The following is an 11,664-nucleotide window of genomic DNA, read 5'->3' as shown; positions in this document are numbered from 1 at the left end:
ATATGCACTTCCCCTCAGAGAAGGGTACGCCACTATTTTACTGACCCTAACTATATCGTTGAAGACTCTAAGCAGGTCAGAAAACGACGCAACCGCAACCAGAGGAGGCAGATCATCAAGGATGGATGGGCAGACTACGAAGGAGAAGTGATAAGGTCAGAAGACATACAGTTTAAACAGAATTATCCAGAGGAGACCGTAGCACCGAGTCATGTATGGAAAGAGAAGATAACTATACATGAAGAGGAGACGCCGCCAGAAGTACCGACTCCGCCACCCAACGAATCCCAGGACAACTTGAAAACGGAGAGTCTCATTCAGAGGACTTAAAAACACCGAACGCCTTGCCGAGAGGTAAACTTGCTAGTTATCCTTTCCTTTTCAATTATTTAAAATAGTTTACTTAGTTAATCATGTTCATACTATTCTAAAAACAAAATAAAAATGTTAAAACCAGTAAGCCCCATGTGAGTATACGAGTGGCATAAAACCCATAAGTACATTCACTGTGGTGGCATAAAAATAAAATAAATATTTTTCTGCTCTATAAAATGAAAATAAAAAATAGAGAGTAATATTTATTAAGGAGTCTCAACATGATAAAGGCTAGATATTTATGCTAACACCTAATCAGTTCCACAAAGCTTTGTTGTCTATTTGAGCTCCACAGAATCCACAGAATTTAAGAATCAAGAAGACTAGCAGACGGAGGACATTCTAATCGCTATCAAGATACTGCCGACTTTCAAATACACCTCTGCCACCTGCTAGCTATATCAAGGGAAATTACGTCAAAATTCAGCTTGGGGGAGAGCAGCCCCATTTAACCCGCTAAGTATTTCTATCTATCTTTATACTTATACTATATTAAAATATAGATATACATAACTATGAAAACCAAATAAAGATTTTGTGCTTATATATATATATGTCTTTTGCTTAGTATGCTTAAAAAATAAATAAAGTGGCTATGCTAATCTGAATCTTAATAATAAAACTCTAGCATGGATATGATGAAGAGTTGCTCTGCCTAATTTTTAAAAATTAAAGTTCTCTCTCAAGTTTAGACATAACTGTTATAATTTAAAGCTTGCTCTAAACCTAAACTTGTGGGAAGAAAACTTGATCTGAAGTCTAAGTTGTTAACAGATATGATATGGGAAGGTTGAGCTGCTGTTCATCTGTTCATAGAGATGCTAGAATTATGGAGAATTTTATCTTGGAAAATCTTTAAAATATTGCATGATGAGTTTCTGTATGATGAGAGTTTAAATTCCTACCACAGACATATATACATGCTTGCTAGACTTTGAGCAAAACATTTACTTTTTACTGCTTATGAGCATTGAGTGTGGTCAAGCTGTGTAGACCTTTAGGAGCTTGTCATGTGGTTAAATCAAGATTCACTTACACGTTCACTCACACATGCTTCTTCTACTCTAGAAGTACCATCCACATATATCTACTCATTTCCATCTCCAGAACCACCCAAAAATATTCTACTCCTAATCTAGGAGAGAATAGCCAAAAACATTTCTATTTTTCCCCTGTGAAATAAATGCTCAAGTTATCTTGCTACTACCACTTGCTATATTATTTCAGGAGATGAGTGCTCTAAAAAAAGAAAAAAAATATACGAGGAAATAAAAAGGGGCAAGTGCCCGGAACCTCGAAAGAAATAAAAGAAAAAGTGAGACGAGAGGCAAAAACGGACAAGTGTCCGACAGTAGAAATAGGGGTACAAGATACCCACCTGAGAGAAAAGAAAAAGAAAAGATAGAGCATCTCATTCTCCTCCAAAAATTTCAAAAAGCAATAAAGGTATGTATCCCCTCAAAGAGCAAAAGATTTAGACTTTCACCATTGTTATTACCATCATCACTATACACCAATCATTCGCCACACATGCACATCTTGATTTGATTTATTGACTTGTTTCTGTGGATCCATGGTTTGACTATACAATAAATGTCTTGTAAGTATGTATATTTTATCTCCCATCTATGAGCTCCAGATATTAAAGTCTTATTAGAGTAGGGTGAGAGAGAAGGCAATGTCACTATGCTTCATATCATAAATACCACATATTTTGAGAGAAGGCATATACCATCACTGCCTTGGTAAGGATCTAGAAATACCACAAAAGAGAGATCTAAGAGAGTCATACAAGGAATCTCTGAGTTTTATTTGAAAATATGCAAAAAACTGCAGAGCTATAGCTGATCAAGAATAAGAGACATGGCACTTGACTAGACCGTTCTATCTTTTAATAACTACTCAAGACAGAAGAAACGGTTACAAGTCCCATGGTGAAAGGTAAAGCAAGTAAGTTTTAAGTCTTGAAAGTTTACTCTAACTCAGAGATGAGATCTTATTTAAAAGCTTGTGTACCGTCAATTTTTAAAGATATTGAAACAACTTCTGATCCATCTCTGAGTCTATCCTTGCTCAGGGACGAGCAAGAGGTAAGCTTGGGGGAGTTTGTTGACGGTCCTTAAGTATCAAATTTAATCATCAAATAAATAAAGAAAAGGATCCAAATGAAATCAACATCCAGACTTAGGGTTTTATCTGACAGAATTCCACGAGTTTTGGTGTTTGTCTATTTCTGTAGGGGGTTATTAGGAAATACGGAAGAAAGGCCCACACGTCAGGATTACACAGAGATCTTAACGTGCCACACAATTATCTTACATCTAGAAGACTCCAGAAGCCACGGGAAGGAAGCGGAGGCCGAACGGGGCCTGGCCCTGGGCGCCCGCCCACCTCTGGAGTCCAATCAGGACTCTCTTTCGGGAACGATCTCCACTGACCTAAAGGATCAAGGATAATCGTTCAATCTATGTCAGTTTGATCCAATGGCCCATATTCACTTAAAGGGACTATAAAACTAGACCCCCAGGCCCCTGGAGGAGAGAGCCTCTCAACCCTAATTCATTATTCCTCAAGGGAGAAGAATCCTCTGATCAAGCCTGGAGCCACCACATCAATTAGACATCTAGATTAGCATAGCTACATAGGATTAGAACTAGAAGGAGTCAATCTTCGATTGGTTTCCGGATCTGTCAAGAGGATTCTTGGTAATTCTCTAATTGTTCTTCTAATTGTTCATCTTGTTCTTCAATATTATGAATATGACTTTGTTCTACTTTAATATATTGCTTATGACTTTGCTCTACTTGTTTATATTCAAGATTATATTGTTCTTAGTCTATCATAGTTATATACTTGGCTTAGTTAGATTGGATCTATATACATGTTTAGGATCGTATAGCGTTTATCCATCGGATCCATGGGTAAATGATAGATATTGTGTAGGCGTGGTGCTGATACCGTATTTATCTACGATTGTACCCAATATGCCAGATCGCGGGGTAGTTCGTGATAGTGATAGCTTCATTGATTCTTATATAGTTCCCCTCTCGTGTATTGGGCTGGCAGAGCAACATTATTACAGGGGAGTGATTACGATGTTTCTCATGTTCCTTGCTAATATGATTATGCATGGGCGTAGTCTTGTCTCACAATGATTGCTAAGTATACTTGCACTAACTATGATAATGCTAGACTGTATAGTTAAGAATAACTTAGGAAATATTCTTGTAGTTCATTCTAATTCCATGCTAATGACTTGCTAGAATATCTAATTGAGGTGCTTATTATATTTATTATGTGGCTAAGTTATGCTGATCAGATTAATTATCTTTGTCACTATTCATTACTTTATATCCTTTATGTGACACTTACCCTGTATGAAAGAGTTAGATAACTATTCTCAATTATACATGCAATGATAGATACTCAACCTCATATTCCATTCTATAATCAATATTGATGATTGCTAATCCCTTCCCAGTGGTAAAAATATAAATAACGATACCTGGAATACTTCCCGGTTAAAATGCTACATCGGTATTAATCTGTGCGCTTGCAGATCCCATTCATTATTTATTTAGATGAGCAATTGCATATTTTAATACCGCGTCTCTCATGCCATGCTGGGGATGACAACTTGGCTTAAGTGGTATGAGGGATAGGTTTGGCATTTTTAGCACCGTTATCAGAATTAGAAAACTAAGTCTACTTTTGGTAGTAATGTTAAGAATACCCAACACTTACTACTAGCTTGTATCTATACTTCTATCTTTTCTTATCTTTTATATTATTTATTTATTTTATTTATTCTTACCTTATGGAAAACCAAGATTCTAAATCAATTTACCAATTTGCAACACCTTCGGTAACTGACCTTTTACCATGGGAGTCATCACAGCCTATCCAAACATCCCAGTATAGGTTAAGTTCTAGGTTGATTGCCATGATTCAAAACCTATCTTTTTCAGGAAAGGAAGACGAAAACCCTTACCTGCATATTAGAGATTTTGAGCAAACATGTGATTGTCTTTGCATTGAAGGCATTTCTGATAAAACTTTACGTTGGAAGCTTTTTCCTTTTTCTTTAAGGGGAGAAGCTAGACAATGGTACAGTTATAAGTTAAGTCAACAACGAGGTGAATGGGGAGTTTTACGAGCCAACTTTTGTCTAGATTTTTATTCCCTCGACCGTATCGGTGACCTTAGACTCAAAGTCCTATCTTTTAAACAAAAAGATAATGAAACTTTGGGAAAATCCTGGAAACGTTTTTTTGATCTTTTAGAATCTAGTCCAAACCTTAATCTTGAAGACCCTGTTCTTTTATTTCACTTTTTTCGAGGTCTTCAGAAAGATCATAAACAAATGCTACATACAATGTCTAGAGGTTCTTTCTTCCGCATCCCTACTGATGATGCTAGAGTGATCCTAGATAGAATCCTAGAAGCTGAGATGGATAATACCCTTCATGATGAAACCCACGAAGCCGAAATAGACACTCTGCCGAATTCTCCATCTACTTTAGCTATCCCAAGTTCTGAGCCACAAAAGGAAGAAATTCCACCATCGGATTTCATGCTGGATATAGAATCTGATCTTTTATAACTTCCTTTTTAACTACCATTCTATTAATAGACCCCAAAACGGCCATTTTAGCATTTGTTTGCCAACTTAACATCAATTGAGAGAGCTTATCTTAGTCATGAGTAGCGAGTGGTTGGAGGAGTCAGAGCTTTCCTCTGATGTGATCCGTTTGGACACACCCTCTATAACTATACGCTGTGCTTATGATTCTGATCAATTTGATGCTCTCTATAATCCTGTTGTGGGGATCAACATCATGTCTGAATCTTTTGCACTTAAACTATTTAAAAATTTGGTTTTAACCCCCACAACAAAAGTCATAAAGGAATCTTCGGGACGATTAGTTCCCAGTCTTGGAATTATTAATGTCCTACCTTTATTGGTAGAAGGCTCCATGGTTCATTTGAACTTTTATATCTTTGATACATGAGACTTCGACCTATTGATAGGACAACCTTTTAGAAGACTCCTTTATGAAGGTCATACTGGAAAGCTACATATTTCTTTTGGAAAAACTTTTAAATTTCCCATAACAATTTCACACTCCTTAAATAATAAGGCCGAGTCATATCTTTTGCCTGATCCTATGGAGGAGGTAAAGGCTGCATCTCTAGAGCTTTTAGATGAACCAGACTTAGAAGAAGAAGCTCCTTTCTTCATAGAAGAAGAAGCTGAACCTTCTGAACCTGAACCCTTAGATGAGTTTGCAGAAACGCCTAGACCTCCCATAGAGCTTAAAACTTTACCACCCGGTCTTATCTATGCTTTCCTAAACAATAATCCAGAGTTTCCTGTGATCATTAGTGATAAACTCACTCAGGAGCAAACTCTGCGATTGATGACCATTCTTGAGGAACATCACTCAGTTTTTGGCTACTCACTCAAAGATCTTACATTAATCAGTCCTATGATTTGCACCCATCGTATTCCAACAGATCCTTCTGTTTCACCTTCTCGAGAGCCCCAACGTAGATGTAACAACGCGATGAGAGAGGTAGTTAAAAAGGAAGTTATAAAGTTGCTGCATGCAGGGATTATATATCCTGTGCCGCACAGTGAGTGGGTAAGCCCAGTTCAAGTTGTGCCTAAAAAGGGAGGCATGACTGTCATTATGAATGAAAAGAACGAGCTAATTCCACAACGCACCGTCACATGGTGGCGGATGTGCATAGACTATAGGAAACTAAACAAAGCCATGAGAAAGGATCATTTTCCTTTACCTTTCATAGATGAGATGCTAGAGCGATTAGCGAACCATTCGTTCTTCTGTTTCTTAGATGGATATTCAGGGTATCACCAGATTCCGATCCATCCTGATGATCAAAGCAAAACCACTTTTACATGCCCATACGGAACTTATGCTTACCGTAGAATGTCTTTTGGGCTATGTAATGCACCAGCTTCTTTTCAAAGATGCATGATGTCTATATTTTCTGATATGATTGAAGAGATTATGGAAGTTTTCATGGATGATTTCTCTTTTTATGGAAAAACTTTTGATAGTTGTCTTGAAAATTTAGACAAGGTTTTGCAAAGATGTGAAGAAAAGCACTTAGTCCTTAATTGGGAAAAATGTTATTTTATGGTTAGAGAAGGAACAATGCTGGGACACCTAGTGTCTGAAAGAGGTATTGAGGTAGACAGAGCTAAAATTGAAGTAATTGAACAACTACCTCCACCTGTGAATATATAAGGAATTCGAAGCTTTCTTGGCCATACTGGTTTTTATCACAGATTCATAAAAGATTTTACATCCATTGCTAGACCACTTACTCTTTTGCTAGCCAAGGATGCTTCTTTCGAATTTGATGATGCATGTCTAACATCTTTCAATTTATAAAACAAAGCACTCGTCTCTGCACCAATCATTCAACCCCCTGATTGGTCGTTGCCTTTTGAAATTATGTGTGATGCTAGTGATTATGTTGTGGGGGAAGTTTTAGGACAAACTAAAAATAAGAAGCATCATGCAATTGCTTATGCCAGTAAAACTTTGACAGGAGCTCAACTTAATTATGCAACCACTGAAAAAGAGCTTCTGGCTGTTGTCTTTGCCATTGATAAATTTAGATCTTATTTAGTTGGAGCTAAAATAATTGTTTACACTGATCATGCTGCACTAAAATATTTGCTCACTAAAAAAGATGCTAAACCTCGCCTGATTAGATGGATCTTATTACTTCCAGAATTTGACTTAGAAATAAGAGATAAAATGGGAATAGAAAATTCTGTTGCTGATCACTTGTCTAGAATGTATTTTAAGAGTCCACATGAAACCCCCATCAATGATTCACTCCGGGATGACATGCTCTACGGGATTAACAGGTCTGACTCATGGTATGCAGATATTGTTAATTTTATGGTTTCAGAGAATGTACCACTAGGAGCAAACAAGAAGAAGCTTATTCAACAAAGTCGTTCACATATATGGGATGAGCCATACCCCTTCCGAGTATGCTTTGATGGCTTACTCAGAAGGTGTGTGACCACTGAGGAAGGATCGAAGATCATCAACAGATGTCATTCATCACCATATTGAGGTCATTATGGAGCATTCCGTACACATTCAAAGATCTGGCAGTGTGGATTCTACTAGCCTACAATGTATGAAGACACGAAGCAATATATCAGAAGATGTGGGCCATGTCAAAGGCACAGAAACATAAACACGAGGGATGCCATGCCACTCACCAACAACCTTCAGATTGAGCTCTTTGATGTCTGGGGAATATACTACATGGGTCCATTTCCCCCATCAAAGAAGTGTGAGTTCATCTTGGTGGCAGTTGACTACGTCTCCAAGTGGGTAGAGGCATTACCTTGCAAGCATGCCGACAACATCAGTTCAAAGAGGATGTTTGAAGAAGTTATATTTCCAAGATTTGGAGTTCCCAGAGTAGTGATAAGTGATGGAGGAGCACACTTCAACGACAAGCGCTTCAAGCAATATCTATCAAAACATGGAATCCGTCTGTTGGTGCAAAAGCGGATCTGCAAACACAAAGGGCTAATACCCGATTCAAACTTTAAGGCATGCCAGCTATCGATATTTGGTAACGCAATAAGGAAATGATCCGCAAGCGCACGGATATCGGTGAGCATTTCACCCGGGAGGTTTTCCAGAGTTATCATATTTATATTTTTACCACTGGGAGAAAAGGTGCATCTGACTAACCAAATCTATTGCTACTACCCCTTTAGGCTACAAAGAATGTTTCTCGATGTGAGTGATGTATAGAGAAGACTGCAACCGTAGTCTCAATCTAACCTTGGTAAGGATGATCTACTGTTCTATTGGGGAAGCTTACGGAATCTAGACACCACAATGGATGTTTGACCGGCACCTATAAACCCTACCCTTCCTGCTAACGAGATGTGGGATACAAAGGTAACTCGAAAATGTCACGTTCCTCGCTACTACCACGGTCCAGCTAGTCAGGGGATATCTATAAGTACCCTAGCCTAAACACCACGTTTACACTAGCAATGATTACTCTAATACTCAACCGGAAGAGGATTAAAGTAAACTCATAAACCAAAGAACAATAAAACAAGAACTTACTAGAATTAGAAGTCGAATTACTGAAGAATCTTAGGAGCAAGCCTCGGGTTAGAAGACTTGATCCCGTAGGTACAACCTCGGAGTAGACACCAACAGGCCGGGCTTCCTCCGATCTACACCTCCACTCTATCTCTCTCAATCTAGTAGAAACTAGAAGATCTAATTCTACTCACATTGGATGCTAAGCCTAAAATAAATTTTATTTAGAGGAGAGGTATTCCTTCGAGGGCTCCTCTCAACTCTATGAAAAACTTGTCTCCTCCAGGGGCCAGGGGGTCTGGTTTTATAGTCCCCTCAAGTGAACATGAGCCATTGGATCAAAACGACATTGATTGGACGGTTATCCTTGAACCTTTAGGTCGGTGGAACATCGTCCGCGAAAAGAGTCCTCATCCAACTCCAAGTTAGGGCGGGCGCCCAGGTCAACTGGGCGGGCGCCCAGCGCTTGGCCCCGTTCGGCCTCCGCTTCCTTCCCGTGGCTTCTGGAGTCTTCTAGATGTAAGATAATTGCGCGGTGCGTTGATATCTCTATGTAATCTCGACATGTGGGCCTTTCCTCCGTATTTCCTGATAACCCCCTGCAGAAATAGACAAACACCAAAACTCGTGGAATTCTGTCAGATAAAACCCTAAGTCTGGGAGTTGGTTGCATTTGGATCCTTTTCTTTATTTATTTGATGATTATATTTGGTACTTAAGGACCATCAACAACTCCCCCAAGCTTACCTCTTGCTCGTCCCTGAGCAAGGATGAACTCAAGAGTTTCTGCAGTGGTTTCATGCCTCAAAAGTACACACACATTCAAGCAAGATCCCATCTCTGAGTTAGAATAAACTGTTAAGACTTAAAACTTACTCATTTTACCTTTCACCATGGGGCTTGTAACCGTCACTTGTGTCTTGAGCAGTTAAAAGATAGAACAGTCAAGTCAAGCACCATGTCTCTTATTCTTGATCAGCTATAGCTCTGGAGTTTTTGCAGATTTTCAAATAAAACTCAGAGATTCCTTATATGATTCTCTCAAATCTCTCTTTTGTGGTATTTCTAGATCCTTACCAAGGCAGTAATGGTATATGCCTTCTCTCAAAGTATGTGGTATTTTTGGTATAATGCATAGTGATATTGCCTTCTCTCTCACCCTACTCTAATAAGGTTTTGATATTTGGAGCTCATAGGTGGGAGACAGCTAATACATACTTACAAGACATTTATTGCATAGTCAAACCATGGATCCAGAGAAACAAGTCAATAAGTCAAATCAAGATGTGCATGTGTGGCGAGTCAATGGTGTATGATGATGATGGTGATAACAATGGTGAAAATCTAATTCTTTTGCTCTTTTGAGGGGATACATACCTTTCTTGCACTTTGAAGTTTTTTGAGGAGAATGAGATGCTCTATATTTTCTTTTTCTTCTCAGGTGGGTATCTTGTACCCCTAATTCTACTGTCAGACACTTGTCCATTTTTACCTCTCGTCTCACTTTTTCTTTTCTTTGAGGTTCCGGGCACTTGCCTCTTTTTATTTCCTCGTATATATATATATATATATATATATATATATATATATATATATATATATATATATATATTTAGAGCACTCATCTCCTAAAATAATATAGCAAGTGGTAGTAACCAAGATAACTCGAGCATTTATTTCACAAGAAAAACGGAAATGTTTTTGGCTATTCTCTCCCGGATTAGGAGTAGAATACTTTTGGGTGGCTCTGGATGCGTACTTCCGGAGTAGAAGCAGCATGTGTGATTGAACATGCAAGTGAATCTTGATTTAACCACATGACAAGCTCCTAAGGGTCTACACAGCTTGACCACACTCAATGCTCATAAGGAGTAAAAAGTAAATGTGTGGCTCAAAGTCTAGCAAGCATGTATAAATGGCTGTGGTAGGAATTTAAACTCTCATCATACAGGAACTCATCATGTGTTATTTTAAATATTTTTAAAGATAAAATTCTCCAGAATTCTAGCATCTCTAGGAACAGATAAACAGCAGCTCAACCTTCCTATATCATATCCGTTAACGACTTAGACTTTAGATCAAGTACTCTTCCCACAAGTTCAGGTTTAGAGCAAATCTTAATTCATATCAGTCATGCCTAAACTTGAGAGAGATTTCAATTTTGAGAACGAGGTATATGGCAGAGCAACTATTTATTATATGCATGTAAGAGTTTATCATTTAAGTTCAGTTTAGCCTAGACACTTTATTTATTTATTTATTTAGCAAACTAAGCAAAGATATAAGCAAAAAATTTTATTTGGGTTTCATGATTATGCATCTTTTTATTATTTGAGTAGAGTATAAATGCGAGTAGAAACACTTATCTGGATAAATGGGGGTGCTCTCCCCCAAGCTTGATTTTGACGTAATTTCTTCTGATGTAGCTAGCAGGTGGTGGAGGTGTTTTTGGAAAGTTGGCAGCACCCTGACAGCGATTAGGATGTCCTCCGTCTGCTAGTCTTCTTTTGATCCTTGAATTCTGTGGAGCTCAAATAGACAACAAAGCTTTGTGGAACTCCTGGCAAGGCGTTCGGTGTTTTTAAGTCCTCCGAACGGGACTCTCCGTTTTCTCAGTCGTCCTGGGATTTGCTGGATGGCATAGTCAGTGGTTCCGGCGGCGCTTCTTCTTCGTGTATAACTGTCTTCTCTCTCCACACCTGACTCGGTGCTACGGTCTCCTCAGGACAGTTCTGTTCAAGTTGTATGTCTTCAGACCTTACCACTTCTCCTTCGTAGTCTTCCCATCCGTCCTTGATGATTTGCCTCCTCTGGTTGCGGTTGCGTCGTCTTCTTCTTGTTCTGGCCTGCTGAGAGTATTCAACTATATAGTTAGAATCATTAAAGTAGTGGCGTACCTTCTCAGAGGGGAAGTGCATGTGGACTTCTCCGGTTCCAATGTAGATGATTGCTTTGATAGTGTTGAGGAACGGTCTTCCAATGATGGTGGGTGGATCATACTCGTCTTCTACCATGTAAATGACTTGAAAATCATCTAGAGCTGAATATATGTTGGTTGTAGGGGCATGGTTCCATGCAGGAGCTGATAAGTGACTGCGGCCATTATGTTGTCGTCAGATCCGGTGTCGTAGAGTGTCTTCTGAAAAGACTATCCATTGATTGTGCA

The sequence above is a fragment of the Sorghum bicolor genome, chromosome 1 (genome assembly GCF_000003195.3).
Source record: "Sorghum bicolor cultivar BTx623 chromosome 1, Sorghum_bicolor_NCBIv3, whole genome shotgun sequence".
Classification (NCBI taxonomy): domain Eukaryota; kingdom Viridiplantae; phylum Streptophyta; class Magnoliopsida; order Poales; family Poaceae; genus Sorghum; species Sorghum bicolor.
The sequence above is the reverse complement of the archived record's forward strand: the minus strand, read 5'-3'. Positions refer to the sequence as shown.